Source organism: Aotus nancymaae, unplaced genomic scaffold (assembly GCF_030222135.1).
Source record: "Aotus nancymaae isolate 86718 unplaced genomic scaffold, 86718_ANA_hifiasm-v0.15.2.pri h1tg000067l, whole genome shotgun sequence".
In the NCBI taxonomy this organism is placed as follows: Eukaryota; Metazoa; Chordata; class Mammalia; order Primates; family Aotidae; genus Aotus; species Aotus nancymaae.
This window is the reverse complement of record NW_026988482.1, coordinates 158,484-178,039: the sequence shown is the minus strand read 5'-3', so window position 1 is coordinate 178,039 and position 19,556 is coordinate 158,484. Positions and strand designations below refer to the sequence as shown.

The 19,556-nt window shown below is 43.8% G+C and overlaps 1 protein-coding gene across 1 annotated transcript in view; it reads right to left on the bottom strand.

Moving 5' to 3' along the window:
* The window catches only part of KCNMB2 (potassium calcium-activated channel subfamily M regulatory beta subunit 2), a 240,047-nt gene extending 226,570 nt beyond the window's left edge, over positions 1 to 13,477 (bottom strand). The window contains exon 1 of the mRNA XM_012472281.3: positions 13,202 to 13,477. The gene's annotated coding sequence lies outside the window, so the exon portion shown is untranslated. The remainder of the gene's footprint in view (positions 1 to 13,201) is intronic.
* Between the last annotated feature and the right edge of the window lie 6,079 nt (positions 13,478 to 19,556).

Below are 19,556 nucleotides of genomic sequence, written 5' to 3'. Positions count from 1 at the left end.
ACTGGCAGCCCAGTGCAGTGGTTCACGCCTGTAATCCCAGCACTTTGGAAGACTGAGGCAGGCAGAGCACCTGAGGTCAGGAGTTCAAGACCCAGCCTGGCCAACATGGTGAAACTCCATCTTTACTTTAGAAAAGAAAAATTAGCTGGGCATGGTGGCGTGCAACTGTAATCACAGCTACTCTGGCAGCTGAGGCAGAAGAATTGCTTGAACCCGGGAGGCAGAGGTTGCAGTGAGCTGAGATTGCACCACTGCACTCCAGCCTGGGAGACAGAGCGAGACTCCATCTCAAGAAAGAAAAAAAAAAAGAAGAGAAGGGGAGGGTGAGGGGGTGGGGGAGGGAACAGGTGAGATAAGCCCTGGGGCAGACTCAGTTTCCCTTCCTGGTGGTGGTGCCCTTTTCTCTCTTCTATTTCAGAGTCTCTCTGATTCTCCTCTCCCTTCATGCTAATCAGGGTAGCGTTACTGTCTTCGTTTATATATTCAGTGGGCAAGACGTCTGAAGTGGATGTAAAGCCCATACACAACATTTTAAAGAGAAGCTAAAATAGAGAGCTACCAGGTGTAATGAAGTTGCCATTTTGTAAGTGAAAATAAAACATTAGCCATTTCATATTGCTCATCTCTTTCTAAGATTCCTCTACTTACACTGACCAAAATTCTATAAGTGACATAATCTCACTTAATAAAGGAACTCAATTATTTGCCCAAAAACATGTACTAGGTGGATTTTGAACTCAGGTCAGATTTCTTTTGATTCATTAATTCATCTTTTGATAAAACATAGTTCCTGTCTTCAATTTTGTAAGTGGAAGAAAAAAAGAAAAACGTATTTATATGTATAATTATGTAGCAAGTAAGTACCAAAAGGTAAAATCTGCTGAAGGAGTTCAAAGATTGGAGAGGTTCCTTCTAGCTTGGAGTGAAAGGAATAGAAAAGGAAGAGGAAAAATGGAAAAGGGTTAAGGGGAGGCTTTGTTCAAGAGGAACCGCTGGGCACTGGTAGAATTTCGACAGGTGAAAATGAGAGGGGACAGAGACCTTTCCTGATGCTGGAAATGCAAGCGGCTCAGGGACGGAGGCGTGAAGACACAACGGGCGTGACTGAGATGCGGCAACTGTATACGTCAGTTGTAACAGATGAGAGAAGGGGGGTGAACATCAGGCTGGAAACTGACCCGGCCGTCAGAAATCGCAGGATCTTGACATCTAGCCCGAGGAGCCTTCGTTGGCTTGGTTCAGTGAGAACCATGGCTGTGAGGAGGGCAGCATCGTCACCGCTCAAGGGTCGTGCTGTGAGACTATTCACCTGGAAGGTCTATGCAGAAGAAAACCAGGGCAGAGAGACATCGGAACGTTTTTCCTCAAAATGTGTAATATATAATAGGTCTATCTATACTATCTGGTAAATTTCCAGGCCTTGCCCAAAAAGATTCTGATTAAACATGGGCCACATGAATTAATATTTTTACAAAGCTCCCCAGATAATTCCTGTGCAGGTGATTCAAGAACCACCACTTTGAAAACCAGGAGACTAGAGTTGAGGAGGTTATTCAGCAAACGACCTTAATAACCAAAGCGTGCCAAGAAAGGGGTTTTATTCCTACCTGAAGGGAAGAGGCACGGAAACAGAAGATATTTTGAAGGAAGAATCAGTAGGAAGGGGATTCAAAGGCGATCATTGGCCTTAATCGCTGGAAGATTTGTGGTACAGTGACTGGAAACATGAGACACCACAGATTTATTAGGTCTGATAAGAGTTTAATTTTGCCAAGTGAATTTTGAAGTCTAACGATGACAGCCACAGGGAAACGTGAGCGTAGGAAGCAGAGAGCGCGGGACCCGGACTGCAGGAGCGAGGCTGCAGCTGCAGAGACGGCTTGGGTCTTAGCTGTGGACGGGTGATATTTGTAATTACTGAAAAAAGCTCTAAAAGAGAAGATTTCTTTAAAAATCCAGGAAAGGAGAAAAGATGAAAAGAAGGTAGGAGAGGACCCGGGAGGTTAAACAGTTAAACATAATTCAAGTAAAGACAGGACTTCAAGAATAAACACGCACACGTGCACACACACGCACACACACACATCCACACACCCACGCGCGCACACGTGCACACACATGCACACACATCCACACACCCACGCGCACCCACGTGCGCACACATGCACATACACGCAGACGTGCACACACAGGCACGCACACGCATGCACGCGCACCCACGTGCACACACGTGCGCACACGCGTGCACACATATACACACACACGAAGGAGAGGCAATGCGCATACTCTATAATTTTAAAAAGGTTTTTGATGAAAGGGAACGCTAGCCCTTTTCCAGTGTTCCATAATCTCACCATCTCTCTAGTTGTTCAAGCCTGAAATACAGAATTACCCTTGACTTCACCTCCTTCTCTAACCACATCTCAAATTCAGTCCATGAGCAGCTCTATGAAGTGATTTTCCGTCTTAGTTCACTTCTGTGCTGCTATAACTGAGTAATTTATACAAAACAGAGATTTATTTCTTACGACCCGGAGGCTGGGCAGTTCCAGGTCAAGGTGCCCCTGTGGAAAGCGCACACGAGAGAGACGTGAAGGAGGAAAAGGGGCCGAGCTCGTCCTTTTATGAGGAACCCACATCCACAACGACCGGCCCACTCCAGCGAGAAAGGCATGAATCCATTCCTGAGGGCAGAGCACCCGTGACCCTCTCACCTAAAGGTCCCAGCTTTTGACACTGCTGCACTGGGGGTTCAGTCTGTCCCCTGACGGAAGCTGGGAGCGTATTCAAATATGGCACTTTCTAGACATCTTCTTCTGCCGTCTTCCCGCCACCTCACTGCTGCCTGGGCCAGGCTGTGGGCCAGGCTGGCACCCTCTGAATGACTACAGTGGCCTTTCACTGGCTTCTTGGCATCCACTTTTCTTCTCCATCACGACACTGCCATCACAGACGCCTTTGGAAAGCGCAGATACCCTGTCGGCCCCTCCTTGATACCCTGGATGGGTTTCCATTGCTCTTAGAATGACGAGCAAACTCACGAATGTGACCTGTAAGAGGGTCCCCAGCTTGGGTCTTCTCTACATTTTAGCCTTATTTCCAAACACAGGCTGCTGGCCTGTGCTCTCCAGACACACTGACTCTCTGCCAGGGCACAGCCCCACCCACTCCCTGTAAGAGGCTATAATTTAAAGGGTAGCAGGATGGAGAATGGATTTTTAAAATGTGTAGACAACTTAGGATGTTCATAGGTTGAGGAGAAGTAAGTAATGTCCTTTTTATCTTGATTATTAATTTTCTTATTCTCACTACAACGGAAGCTGCAATAAACATATTAAATACCAGCAGGTGTCTGAAACCGAAATTACAACTTTATATGTGTATATGGAAAAAGACGGTTTTCTTCCGATAGGCACATAAATCAGAGCACATGCACTTTCTTCATAACAGTCTTTCTCCACTTTCAGTTCAGCAAACACTAAATCCACTTGTCGATGGGGAAATAGGCCTGGAAGATGGAGAAGCAGCTTGTTGCAAACATCTCCAGCCCGTTTTCCTGGTGCCAGTTCTGTTGTTTTCTATACCCACAAAAATCTTCTCATGTTTGGATATTTGTTATCTAAACCTTCCCTCTCCTTCATACATAAACTGTATTTCTCTCTCAACTTTTCACTGGACTCATTTTAACAGAGAAGTGAGTCCTGTGCTGTTCTATTTTTATGTTTTCAAAGCAAACAGTTACCCTGAGTTATCTACACAGAGAGCCTCACACGGCTGTTCCCGAGCACCACAACAGCAGGTAAAACCACCGTGAAGCAAAGTTAAACCAGTGAATGATCGTTTCACAGAGAGGAAGAAACGGGACTGATCCTGTTAAAATATCATACAATGTGGCCTCTAAAGTCAGGTTTTTTCTTCTGGATGTCAGGGATTTTTCCCCTTCTTCTAATTTCCTCATTTGAAATATCCCAGGAAATGAACAATCCAGAGACAACGAATAGTTCCAGAATTACCACAGAAATATAATCTCTGTAGGAGTTCCAGTTTGATTTGATGGAGCCATACATTCAAGTGGTCAGAAATTTTCAGACGCTTATGCAAAACCAAACTCAAGACATTCAAGAATCATCTCACGAGCAAGATTTACCAACTGCTTCTCTCTCCTTCTCATAAAGGGCCTTATGCAGCACGTCCAGAACGATTATCTGCATTTGATGCAAAGCAAGAAAGACTCTAGATTTGCATTTGAATTGCTGGCTATTTTTAACTTACCCAGAGTTTTACTTTGAGAGATATTTTGCCTTTGTGGATGAGTTAAGGAGTCAGGCGCCTGACCTTTACCAGCTTTCCAGTGAAAAATCCAATGAAGAAAAGACTTCAAATGTCTCACAAAACCAAACTCATTGTTTATGAAGTCCTGAACGATGTCAGTGCCATTCCCAGTCACACACAGTGGAGTAAGGGCTTTATTTTGAGAAATTTCCAAATTGAATCCTCCTTAGTAAGAATCCTATGTGGACTTATTTTGTAAATGGTTTCCAGTCACAGAAATGCCTGTGAGTGGCAGGATTCTACAGACAGGCAGCGTCAGAACTCACAAAGTGCTCTTCCCTTCCGCTTCTCTAAGAGCCCTCTCTACACCATGGTGTGCAAAGGGGACTCCGTGGAATTAAAGCTTGTGTGGTTTCTACAACCCTCAAGCCCCAGTCAAGCAGCCTGGTAAATAAAGATAAGACCTTTACTTGATTTCCCTAATACGGCTTTACCTCCGGGGACAGGGTGAGGAGGAGGGCACATGTTATACATTTAGTATAATTCTGTTCACCTGAGATTTATAAAAACATCGTTGCTGCTTTCAGAGTTTAAAACCTAATTATCTGGCTAAAAATTAAAATTTTAGTTGCATGTTTTACTACTTGCCTATTTTTTTCCTCATCAAATAGATTTGTTGAAAACTGAAAATAAGCTTTCATGTCCAGAATCTTTTGGAGTTTTAATTTTACAGTCAGGAAAACACCAAGACGACAAGGGATGTACACGTGGGATTCAGCAGACATTTCCCGTTGGGTGTAACGTTGGCAAATGGAAGCCAGAGCCCTCCTGTCCCGTGTTATAAGCATCTTCTCTTTCTTTCCTAAGAAGTCAGCGGACGTGACACTCGACTGCTGGTTCATTCCCTCCCCTCCCCTGAGCTGAAATTCTCACTCAGACTCATCTGTCACCCGGGCTTTGATGACGAGGGGGTTTAGGCATTTGCTGTCCCAACTGTCAAACTCAAAGTCAGCTTTGAATGGAGGGTCCCACCATGTGCTTTGGAAAAGCAGGGTAGTGGCTGTGGGCAGCAGCAGAGAGGAAGGGAGACAGAAACAGTCAGAAGAGCGTCTGCTCCGGGCCTGGGAATGTGAAGAGCAGAGGTGAGAGGACAGGCGGATGGGAGGTTAGTGAGCCCACGGCGGATCCACGGCTTTATTATCATAAAATAATTCCCTGCAGCACCGTATTTCTGAGGCGTCTGATTTTTTTGACCATGTGGATATTTACCCTTTTTAGGTCAAACTGGACACTAGGAAATCTACTATAGAAATGATGGATTTGTTCCTTCAAGAAACACTTATTGAACATTAGTGACTGCCCTGAACTCTGCTAGGCACTGAAAGTGCTGTGATGACCACGACCCCGCCCTCAGCCTGTCAGAGACTCGCAGTGTAAGGAGGGTGGAAGGGGGCAGACGAGTGAACCAAAGCTCACGGCACAGTGTAATAAAGGCCGTGGTGCAATCATGCACAGGGTCTTCTTGCAACAAAAAGGAGCAACATATTGTGAAGATTTAAAAAAATAAAATCTTAAAAATCTGTGACATTTTTATGACAGTGACACATACACACTTTTGGAGAGAGATGCTGCTGTTGGGACCAGCTGCACTTACAGAGGAGGGTTTGAGAAATGGCAAAATATTCAAGAAAACACCCCCTAAATTCAACCAGTACTTAGCAAGTTTCAGGAATCAGAAATGTGAGAAGTTATTTGGTGCAGAATGAAGTTCAGAAATAACGGAAGAAAAGGAAAGTTTAACCTATGTAGTCGATCGATTTGAGAGTTTTCCAATAGTTTAATTGGAGGTTCTGATATTTTCATTGACCAATTAAATGAAACACCCTTTGCATTCAGACATTAATGCTGAATCTAGAGTAACTGATGAGGCTGATTGCCAATTTCATGCACGTTGGGCACTGAAGGCGCTCGTATGGACGTGCATACACCTGGTCAGCTTCTCGGGGTTTCCGTCAGCGCAGCCACAGACAGACTGAAAACGCCGGGCACGCTGAAGCCGGAGCCTGACGTGCCGCTGGCACTGCGCTCAAGTTCTGTCCTGGGTATGTGAATCACACAATTAATTTGGTATCTCAGAGAGGCAGACATTTTCTTTGGTTTTTCCAGAATTGCTTCCTTCATTTTGGGTCTAATAAGAAATGAGCAAATGTCATACATTTCAGGAAAATTGGTTTCTGGTTCTGGTCAAATGACTCTTAAATGACATCTATTGAATGAATTTGGAGCACAAAATACCAAGAAATAAAAACTAGAGAGACCTTTAAACCCAATCCTGCAGTATGAGAACATACACAGTTAAGGGTTATGGCTTCATCTTGCATAATAATAGTTAAATACAAATAGGTCATAGGCATTATGCACTAATTTGTGCCAATCATGGTGCTAACAGCTGGGCAGAGGGTATTTCGTTTAATCCTTGTGGCCCTGTGAATGATACAGCATTACTACCTACATTTCTGCTGAGGAAAGGAAGACGGGCAAGATGCTCAGGCTGTGAAACTGGTTTTCTAATGCTCCATTAAATGGTGTGTCGGGGAGGGTTTCTTAATATGTAAATTCGCATTCGTTCAGATTCTTTCCTGGGCGTCTGAGTGTCCTTTTTGTTTAGGGAAGGAGTGCGTAAGACACCTGTATTGTTCAAACCGGAAAGAAAAGTCTGTTCTTTAGATTCGTTCTTTAACAAAGCTCCCCTAATCACCAGTTGCCTTCAGTCGTCAAATACATTAAAGACAGTTAATCTAACATTCTATTTATCAGGAGTCTTTACGCTGAATGGAGAATAAATTTTGATAGCACAGTTGCTCCTTGACCTTGAGCAATTCTATTAACTTTCCTACTTCTGAGTTTTTTTATCTGTTCAGTGGAAGGTATCTACTGCTGAGATATGCTGTGAAGATTAAGTAACAATAGTAATGAGGTAACTGTTCCTTTTTAAGCTTCTTCTCAGCCAGTTACTCTGATGGGAAAGTGGTATACATTATGACATTTAATCTTCCACCCTGCCAGGTGGGTATGAGTGTCACCAATTACCAGTGAGGAAACTAGGCTCATTGAGGGTTAAGAAACGCACCCAACATCTCGCAGCTGTGAAGCAGAAAAGTGAGATTAAAACCAACTTCGTCCTGTCTTAATGCCTGCATTTGTCTCAGATGCTGCACGCTTTTCACATCACGCCACCTCTGGACACTATAAAACATTCTAGAAATATTAGACATTATTATTTATATTCAATTTGTACAATAAGATTATTGTATTATATTTTAATTAAAAAATGGATAAATAACAGACCATGAGATTTTTACCATGCTGATTTTGAAAGTGTAAATAGTATGGTTATTGATTAGTATTGATTATTGATTAGTATTAATTGATTTCTGTTGCTGCACAGGCTGCTGTGGCTTGTACCCTCAGAAAGGCATACTAACCCCAATCATCCCTGACAACTCGGTTTTAGCAGCCCTTTCCTCATCAGCAGAGATCTGTGAAAATGTCCTTTTTGAAATAGAAGTCATCTTTTTGGATAAGATCAAATTCAGACAAATTGAATTTTTATTTGCTTCGACATGGGTTGGAATCAGTGATGTGATTTTTCCCCCTCCTGTGCCGGAAGGGGAAGGAAAAGCATCTTGATAAATTTCCTTAACTTTCTTGAGGGTGTTCAGTATTTTTCTCTTTGGAAAAAGTCACGGAGTGTTTTGACACAGAGCTGCTACTCTGAGGTTGGATTTTGAACACTTAATTCCTACACTGAACAACTTGTTCATTCATTTGACAATTGCTCATTAAATGCCTGCTACAGAAGAGGCCCTCTTCTGTGAATAGTTCAGAAAGCAAACAACGGTTCCTGCTTTCACAGAGTTTACGACAGAGCAGAGGGAGACAGACAGACAATCTCAGCATGTGGCGTCCTGGGGATCATAGAGTATCTGCGGAGAAAGAGGAAGCGTTCTCTGGGACTCAGATGTATGCAAAGGGGTGTGATTGGAGTTTTCAGGGAAGTCTTGTGACATTTAGCAGAGACCTGAAAGAAGGTAAAGAACCGAGTCAAGTAACTATGCAGGGGCAGAATTCTGCAGGCGGCAGGCAGAGCAAGCCCAAGGCTCTGAGGACTGAGAGTACTTGGTGGATCTGAGCACTAGCCCAGGAGGCCCGTGTGGAACGGGAAAGAAAGGGTGGCAGAAGGGTCCAGGAAGGAACCAGGTTATCCCACGGCCACGGTGAGGCCTTGGCTTCCATCTGCAGTCACGTGGAAAGATACTGGAGACTTTTGAGTGGAAGGTATGACTTAACTTCAATATTGAAATGACCACCAGTGTTGGGTAGAGAATAGAACGTGTGTGTGGGAGAAAGGAGGCAGAAGAGACCAACTGTGAAAAATACGTAATCATGTGAGAGCTGGTAGTGACTTGCCCAGAGTGGAAGCAGTGGAAATGGTCAGAATTAAATCTAGGCATAGTTTGAAGGTAGAGGCACTAGGATTTCCTGTGATGTGCAAGACTCGAGAGAGGATCACAGGGGCTCCAAGATTTTTCTTCTGAGCAAGTGCAACAATGAGGTTCCCATTTACGTCGATGGAGAAAAATACGGAAGGAGGACATTTTGTGGAATTCAGAAATTTGATTTTGAACACGTCCTGTGTGAGACCCTACATGACATTTAAGTGGAAATGTTACGTAGGTAGTTGGAAACACAAGTTATGGAGGTTAGAGGAAAAGTCAAGGTTAGAGATGAGAATCTGTGAGCTCTCTGTATATGGGAAGTTTCTGAGGGCCTGATAGTGGGTTGAACTCTTTTAGGGCTTAAGTACAGATAAAGAAGAAATTTATAGTTGATCCATGGAACAGTCCAACTTTTAAAGATTTAGGAAATAATGAGGAACTAGCAGGAGATTGAAAAAGTCTCTATAAAATAAGGAGAAATTACACACACACATCACAGACACACATCACACCACAGACACACACACATCACAGACACACACATCACACCACAGACACACACACACCAGACACACACACAATCACACCACAGACACACATCACACCAGACACACACACCCATCACACTACAGACACACACACATATCACACCACAGACACACACATCACACCACAGACACACACACAATCACACCACAGACACACACATCACACCAGACACACACACCAGACACACACACATCACACTACAGACACACACACATATCACACCAGACACACACACATCACACCACACACACCACAGACACACACACACCAGACACACACACATCACACCACAGACACACACACACATCACACCAGACACACACCACAGACACACACACACATATTACACTACAGACACACACACATATCACACCACAGACACACATCACACCACAAACACACACACCACAGACATACACACATCACACCACAGACACACACACCCCACAGACACACACATCACACCAGACACACACACACCACAGACACACATCACACCACAGACACACACATACCACACCACACACACATCACAGACACATCACACCACAGACACACACACACCACAGACACACACACATATCACACCACAGACACACATCACACCACAGACACACACGCACAATCACACCACAGACACACACACCACAGACACACACATATCACACCACAGACATACACACACACATCACACCAGACACACACAATCACACCACAGACATACACACACATATCACACCACAGACACACATCACACCACAGACACACGCACAATCACACCACACACACACCACAGACACACACACATATCACACCACAGACATACACACACACGTCGCACCACAGACACACACAATCACACCACAGACACACACACATCATACCACAGACACACACACACATCATACCACAGACACACATACACACAGAGACACACACACACTCTCTCTCTCTCTTTCCTTTTTTTCCAGAAGCCTGAGTTAAGAGGTAGGAGTCAGTCCCTGCAAAGGATAATGCTGTTTTTCTTGAAGTTCCAAGAACCCTAAGGGGGAGGAGGATTTGACAGTGGAATGGCTTCAGTCGGTCATGCTTACACAAACAAATGCCTTGGAATTTGAGGTGAATGCGTAGCACATGGTACAGGATCATGGGCAGAGAAGGCAGCAGGAGATAGAGACCAACTTTTGCGACACGTCTTCTTGTTACTATTAATATAATAGATGCTTTTTGAAAAAAAATATAGCCACCATGCAAATGAATGAAGGGAATAAAAGGCACCAGCTCTGCCTCACTGAGATAACTCCTGTTAACATTCTGATGAATTTTTTCTAGTTTTCTTATACACACATATACATTAACAATTAGAATTACATTGTATGTACGTTGTTACAGTCTGCTTTATCTGATATAATAGCAGAAAGAGTTTTGGAAGACTCATTATTCATTATCCTTTGATGAGAGAGAGAGAGAGAGAATCAAAGGGAAGATCGTGCTGGTTTGAGGAACATCTGGTCCAACATCTTCCAATTACTTATTGGAAGTGATGACTGCCTGTAGATGAGAGGGACAGAGAACGCGGCCACCTGGATTCTAAGTGTCCTGGTGGCTGATACGGTGGCTGTTTACCCGCCCACGGGGACTGAGCAAACAAGACTGACTGAGGCTGTGCTTAGGTTTTATATCAGGTGGATTCCAGACTTGCTTTTTGTTAGTGGAGAATTGTTTGTTTCTTATTACAAGATGTAGCAGAAGCTGAAAGAAAAAGATCCCCCAAATATTGTGGCTGATATCTAGCAACGTAAACAGGATGCAATTAATCTGTGATACGAAGTAGATTGTTTTGACTAATTACTGGGTCTGCTTTCCTCGCAGCTTACAAAGGATGAAACCAAGCACGGTATCTCCTCTGTGTTTTTCATGTTGTGGGTGTACAGTCCAGACACATATGTCATCAAGAATTAATATGGAAACTTTTTCCTCATAAATCTGTGAAAATTGTAAAAATCCATTTTAGCTTATCAATCAAGTGTTATGAGCATAACTACCGCAGAATAATTTCTCCTGTTGACAACTTTTGTGGCAAAAATTGCCTCTGAAGTAAATACTTGATGCATTTAGATTCAGAAGATATTGGTGAGACCAGAGGCAGTGTGAGTCCTTTTTCCCGTAATGAAAATAATATAAATAATATCCAGTTGCAAACCTCTAATGACAGTGAGTAAAATGTGTGTGTGTGTGTGTGTTTTGTTTGTGTGTTTTGAGCTCTCTTTCTATACACGCGTTCTCGCCTGGTGAGGTCAACTGGCTGGAGAAGAGACTTCCAAGGTCAAGGGCACACATTCCACTGGCCACGCAGAAGCAGAACACGATGTCATAGCTATCAAATGCACCAGGAATTCCTACAGTCGTTTCATGGACGTGTGGCTGGTCACATAAAGACCAGCCAAGAGAGTTCAGCTGGTTTAGTAAAATCCAACACACCGTTAGGAGAAACGCACCGGAAACTTTAACACAGATGCCACCGACTGTGGGTGGTGAGTTCAACTCTGTATGTGGATTGCGGTAAATACACAGAAGCTCACAAGTGTTCAAACTCAATGCATCAGAGCAGAGCAGAAGCCCTACTCATCCCGATCGCAGTATTTAGCTGAAAACAAACACTGTCTTACTTTTATGTCTAGTTAATTCTGCATTTGTTTGGAAATTTTTCATGCATTTGAATATTACATTTTTGATAAATTTACTGTTATTTCATGTATCTGCCATTCATTATAACCAATCAATGCCTCAGAATATAGAGTTTTTCAGAACATAAATCAACATCTTTACAGCTCAGAGTTTACGAAGTCCATTGGGGACATAACAGAACAGCACCGAGAAATTCACTGACTGTGTTTCTGCCATTTCACACTGAGGGTCACACGCAATGACAAAGACTGAAACTCGCACCACAGATCAAGTCGAGGAAACGCTGGTTTCTGATCGTCGTACTTTTGCCTTAGAAATCTCAGCTTCTGATTTCCTGACATTTCCTTTCCTGACTGTGCTATGCCAATCCCATGCAAAGTACAAAGCAGTGTACGCTCCTCTGCAAAGCTACTCATTACCCACTGGACTTTGGAACCCATCTCCGAGGGAGAATTGTGCTTTTACGCTGTTCATTTGAAAAGCAAACAAAAGGTAAAATGCCAAGCCCATAACCTCTCACGAATCACCATTTCCATCTGCGCCCCGGCAGTTGTTCAAAAGCAAGAGCAGGAACAGAGAGAAAGCCCCTTTTTTTAATCGAAAACTCTTGCCCTGCTTAGCAAAACCATTAACCCAAACAGTGTGGGTCAGCCTTTCAATATGCAAAACGGACGAAGGTACCCAATTTTCTTTCATAATAGACGACATAGGAAATAGCTCTTTGTCGTAATCTTTGAATTTCCCCTTTAAAACAATCAGACTCTGACCATCAAAACACATTGACCATAGAAATAAAATATTTATCTGACAGGTTTCAGGTCTTAAGGACCGCTTCCCTGTCTTTATTTTCCTTGGACGTTTCTGCCTCCCACACACCAAAGTCTTCACTCAAGCCCACCAGCTGGCACCACAGACAAGCGGCAGAGGCTTCCTTCGTGACCTCTATGCATTCTGCTCCACGGGAGAAGCGGCGTGGAACGCACACTCAGCAGGCTGAGCCTGGAGGCGCTGCTGCCATGAAACATGACACCGTCCACTGTGTTTTGCTCGGAGCAGACCGTCTCCCGCTGCCCTCTCCCTCCTCTGCCAGCTTCTCACTCCACACCTGACAGCGATTCACGATCCACACACCACAGAGCAGACAAAAAGCGTGACACAGCCACAGATTCCTTTGTTCTGCATGCAGATCCTACCTCTGGCAGCTGTCACATCTTCCCGAAAAGCCACGCTGAGTTGTTCATGACAGCGATCCAGCGCAGTCCTCCAGACAGCCACCGGTGACCATCGTCACCTCTGGTGCCTAAAGCCTTTGCGGACCACTCATGTCACCACCCTTTCTAACTCACAGCGTTCATCCTCCCTGCTCAAAATGTCTGAAAGAGTTTGGGAGGACAATGGGAGTGACAGGCACGCTAGACGGCCACGCTTGCAATTACTTGTCTGGAGCTCCGTGAAAGCTGCTTCCCACTGTTTCAGAGCGTGCAGGAGGCAGGATTTATTAGCCTATGACAGGCACGCTGTTTCTGTTTTTATTAAATACTGTCATAGGCTGTCTGTTAGCACTGCTGTGATAGGTCCAACATCACTACCCCGCTGCTTTCGAATTCTCCTTCCCAGACGACAGCACCCTGCACTGGGTCAGATTTCCAAATCCTCTTTAACTACAGAGGGAGAGCCAAATAGGTATTTTCGATGTGGAAAGTGAACTTGGTAATAAACACTCTAGGATTCTGGAAACAATTCTCACTCCCAGGAAGGGATTCCTGCTCTTCCCAGTTACAAAAATAAGTGTACTCTGGAGTCAAGTATGAGAATCAATCCAAGTAGGGAAGTTCTCGTTATTCCTGAGGTGTGACTTACAGAACACATGTACACAAAATCTCAGACGATAGAGCAGCCAGGCTGAATGGATCGATTAGTGCATGAAGTGTGTACTTTATGCTGACTTACAAAGCTTTCCGTTTTAGTCTGAAGCACTCACATGCCATGCACTACTGTTAGACAGAAAGGACGCGGGGGTGGAAAGCATGGGTTTGCGTGTCTGTCTTGCTCGTCGTGATGGAAGACAGAAGAGGGATTTCTTAACGTGGGTCAGAGAAGAGGGTATCAGTCAGCTGGAGGTGCTACTCTGAAAAGTCGTTAAGTATCTTTGCAAGTATGGAAGCAGAAAACGTTCTCAGTAGCTCAAGTGATACAGAGAACGTTTATCCTCCAAATTCCCAATTTATTCATTCTCTTCCCCTTTTCCTTTCTTCCTGCCACCCCAGGAGCAACAGTTTTGTAGCGGTTTCTACAGAACCTAGACGGTCTACTCAGGGAAGTGCTTAAAGAGAGCAGCAGACATAATGTGAATGGGCAGGAATTATACTGGCCTGTGGAACTAAAACTGAGTAGCCATTAACAAAAACTGCTACAAACTACTAAACAAAATCTCGGAGAGAATGATTGTAAATCACCAGTATTTAATTACTGATAGTTTTGTAACCTAGAAATGCTGCTCTCTCTCTCTTTCTTTCTCTCTTTCTTTCTCTCTCTCTTTCTCTCTCTCTCTCTCTCTCTCTATCTCTCTCTCTCTTTCTGGGTCCACTATGTTACCTAGGCTGTTTTCAAATCTTTCTTTTTCTAAACTCCTGGTTGTCAGTTTGAATATGCCCCGATGGTATGTGAGGTTTTAGTTGTTACTTGACTGGTCACAATTTCTTCTCAGGAATGAAATGTGATTTAGTGGTAAAATCTCCTTGTATCACGAACCAGAATTTTATTGTATTCTCTTTGAGTATCCATACAGTGGTTTTCTTGGGACAATCAAAGTCAGAAAATACTTATTGAAACTCTAATGTCAAAAAAAAAAAAAAAAAAATTGTCCTTTTAGTTGGTAGGACAAAGAAAAAAAGACTTTTTCAAATTTTCAGTTTTTCAAGTACTAAAAAAAAAATAATAATTCTTTTAACTGTCCAGGAGATTTCACTGGCCTCGTGATCATCCAAGAGGAACTATTTCTCACCAGAGTAATTAAATTCTCACAGTTGTGAGGAGTCCAGGGAATACAAAATTATTTTCTTTAGTGTCTCAGCTTCACAGTTTGCAGTTGGAGTAATTGACACCACTGAAGTGAGAACAAAAACTCCAAAAAGAAATTGTTGGAAAACAATGCTTCAGGATTTTATGAAAAATCTTGTCTTTATAGGCAACAAATAATTCAAACATTTGTAATAGAAGGATTATTTCAGGAAAAAGTATTTATGATATTCTCTTTTTAAAAATAATGGAAAAGTAATATATATCACAGTTATTTTTTCAAATATAAGGAAGTGTTTATAACCTAAATACCACTATATGATGCCGGGGTGGGGGGAGAGGAGAAGAGAGGGGAAGGGAGGTGAGGGGATCAGAAAAAAAATATCCCAGTTGTAAACTTCCTTCCAATTTTTATCTGTGGTTAATTCAGAAAACAATGGCTAAAAACACAAGAGATAAATGAATAAGATTTTGATGACGGGATAGTGAGGAAGTAGGCCTGGGGCAGGGATGGTTAGTGATACTTTCTGGAGGCTCTTCCTGGAGGAGCAAAGAAGGTGTCTAGCTTGGACCAGTATGAGAATAAAGGAGGTTTCTGGAAGGAGCAGTGCTCAGATGGGAATGAGGGTCTTTTAAGGTAGTGAAAGAGAAGCAGAAAATCAGGAAGGAAAGCTGAAGGAGGAGAAAAGAGAAAAAGGAGAAAGGAGATTTATGAGGAAGAGAGGAAAGAATTTCTTGAGCTGTCCTGGTGTTGGAAGAGGGCACAGGCTCTAGAATAAGCAGCCTGACTTGGAAACTGTTCTGCGAGCCTGTTTGTGCTTCACTGGGGTGATAGCAATGGCTGTTCTAAGCCTGCAGGGGTGTGAGTGAGGGCACCGACAATGTGTGAGTGAGGGCACCGATGATAATGTGTGAGTGAGGGCACCGATGATACTGTGTGAGTGAGGGCACCGATGATACTGTGTGAGTGAGGGCACCGATGATAATGTGTGAGTGAGGGCACCGATGATAATGTGTGAGTGAGGGCACCGATGATAATGTGTGAGTGAGGGCACCGATGATACTGTGTGAGTGAGGGCACCGATGATAATGTGTGAGTGAGGGCACCGATGATACTGTGTGAGTGAGGGCACCGATGATACTGTGTGAGTGAGGGCACCGATGATAATGTGTGAGTGAGGGCACCGATGATACTGTGTGAGTGAGGGCACCGATGATACTGTGTGAGTGAGGGCACCGATGATAATGTGTGAGTGAGGGCACCGATGATACTGTGTGAGTGATAATGTGTGAGTGAGGGCACCGATGATACTGTGTGAGTGATAATGTGTGAGTGAGGGCACCGATGATACTGTGTGAGTGAGGGCACCGATGATAATGTGTGAGTGAGGGCACCGATGATAATGTGTGAGTGAGGGCACCGATGATAATGTGTGAGTGAGGGCACCGATGATATTGTGTGAGTGAGGGCACCGATGATATTGTGTGAGTGAGGGCACCGATGATAATGTGTGAGTGAGGGCACCGATGATACTGTGTGAGTGAGGGCACCGATGATAATGTGTGAGTGAGGGCACCGATGATACTGTGTGAGTGAGGGCACCGATGATACTGTGTGAGTGAGGGCACCGATGATAATGTGTGAGTGAGGGCACCGATGATAATGTGTGAGTGAGGGCACCGATGATACTGTGTGAGTGAGGGCACCGATGATAATGTGTGAGTGAGGGCACCGATGATACTGTGTGAGTGAGGGCACCGATGATACTGTGTGAGTGAGGGCACCGATGATACTGTGTGAGTGAGGGCACCGATGATACTGTGTGAGTGAGGGCACCGATGATAATGTGTGAGTGAGGGCACCGATGATACTGTGTGAGTGAGGGCGCCGATGATACTGTGTGAGTGAGGGCGCCGATGATATTGTGTGAGTGAGGGCACCGATGATAATGTGTGAGTGAGGGCACCGATGATAATGTGTGAGTGAGGGCACCGATGATACTGTGTGAGCGAGGGCACCGATGATAATGTGTGAGCGAGGGCACCGATGATAATGTGTGAGTGAGGGCACCGATGATAATGTGTGAGTGAGGGCACCGATAATGTGTGAGTAAAGGCACCGATAATGTGTGAGTGAAGCTCTTTATTAAGAGGTGACTGAAATAAATGTTAGTTATTACAGAGCAGGAAGAAAGAGGGAGATGCAGGCTTGAAGATGAGGAGGGGGCAGGAGAGGAAAGGGGAGGAGAAAAAGGGTAGGAAGAAAAGGAGGCTTGAAAAGAACCTCCCCAGGGGAGGTAGAAGGGAGAAACATTTCTTCTGGTGAACCACAAAAGATACAATCTCTTTCTTGAGTTTGTTTTGTTTTCTGGATCACATTTCAATGGCTGTGGCTTTAGTCTACCTCCAGCGTCTGTGAAGCTCACACCTTCGTCAACAAGAGAGAAACCTACGCTGAATTTGTTGGTAGCTTGTTCTACCATTTTGAAAACAGCTGACCTGAGGACTGAATTTAGTAACTCTTAGCATTGCTTTTCTGGATGGTTCCCTGGAGAGTGAAGTTTGGGCCGGCAGAAGGCAGGGACTGAAGGGGTATTTCAGAGCGATATTACCAAACACATTCAGCAAGAATACTTTGTGCATCTGTAACTTGGTAACATTTCAACAGCATCTGCTCCCTGAATGTACGTAAGAGAACTTGTTCTGGAGAGAACCTGTGTGTGTTAACAAGCATTAGGTTGAGACCTGGAGACTGGGGGACACTGGTATAAGCACACATGCACAGAATTTGCAGTTTACATGCACAGCCTGCGAGTGAAATGGTTTAATGAATGGAGCGATGAATGCATAATGTCCTTATGAGTCATCACTATTAAAATGAAAATTTGATAGATACACAACCAGAAAACGTAGCTATCTGTTACAGACACAAGTGCTAATTCTACTTTGGAGTATGTAGTGTGTGCTCTGAGTAATACAGCGAGTGACTGCTGCTGCCCTGTTGTGACTGTGTTCTAGGAGCAACAGGAAAGTTAGTTTAGACACTGCTTTCTGCCTATTATATTCTGTGAATGCTGAAGCGGACTCACTCAGAAGTGATCTTCAGTTCCACATTAGGTGCATACAAAAGGCGTTTTCTAGTATAAACCCAAATGCATAACCCTAGGAAGTGATTAAAGACAACAGTGAAGAAAATCCAACATTAAAGCAGCATCTTCTTTCTAAAATAGAAATGAAATGCTTTTATTGGTCCGTGTCACTTTGCACAGATTTTCCTTCAGATTTAAATTTCTCTAGAAAGGATTCATGAAATTGCAACTTCCAAAAGTTTACGTTTCTGGAGTATATTTGCCCACATCACATTTGATCCTCAGAATAAAGTTATTGGGTGGCAAGGTAAATATTCATGGTTACATTTCCATCTAGGCAAACTGAGGATGGGGGGGTTTAATGACTTTTTTACAATCATATAGCCTGGGAGTACATCTTTTAATTCATAATCCAGTGTTCTTCTTATTTCATAAAATTTTTCACCTAGGTTCTGTTGTACATTTTTTTAAGTTAAAACTTCTGCTTCAGAAATACATGCAGCATCAGATGTTTTTTTAAAATTTAGAAACAAAAGACACAGCAAAGAGAACCTAGACTGGTAGAAAATATCTGCAAGCGTATTTTATGAAGGACCGCTATCCGAGCTATACAAGGAACACTTAAAACCTAGCAATGAGAGAACAAACAACCTGATTAAAAAATGTGCCAAAGACCTTAACAAACCCTACACCAGGGAAGATCTGCGGCTGGCAAAAAAGCACATAAAAAGATGCTCCACGTCGTGTGTCATCAGGGAAATGCAAATTAACAACACGCTACCACATGCACCTATTAGAAGGGCCAAAATCTAGAACGGTGACAGCACCACGTTCTGGAGAGGGTGTGGAGCCACAGGAACTCTCATCCATGGCTGTGGAAATGCAAAATGCTGCAGCCACTTTGGAAGACGGGAAGCAAAGCATACTCTGGCCATGTAATCCGGCAGTCGGGCTCCGTGGTATTTATCCAGAGGAGCTGAAAACTTAGTCTACACGAAAACCTACACGCGAGCGTTTGTGACAGCTTTATTCATAATTGCCACAATCTGGAAGCAACCAAGATGCCCTTCAGTAGCTGAATAAATAAACTGTGGTCCACCTAGAGAAGAAAATATTATTTAGCACTGAAAAAAAGAGCTCTCGAGCCATGAAAAGACACAGAGGAAAGTCAGACGCGTGTTGCTGACTCAAAGAAGCCAGTCTGAAGAGTCTACGTGCTGCTTCCAGCGACCCGACGTCCTGGACAAGTGACGACGGAGACAGTGAAAAGATCACTGGTTCCCGGGGGGGGGAGGTCAGAGGAGGGATGACTGGACGAAGCACAGTGAAAACAGTCTGTATGATACTGTAAAGACGGATCGTGTCAGAATACATTTGTCCAAACCCATAGAACGCGCAGCACCAAGAGCGAGCCTTACCGCAGATGGCGGGCGGGCGTCGT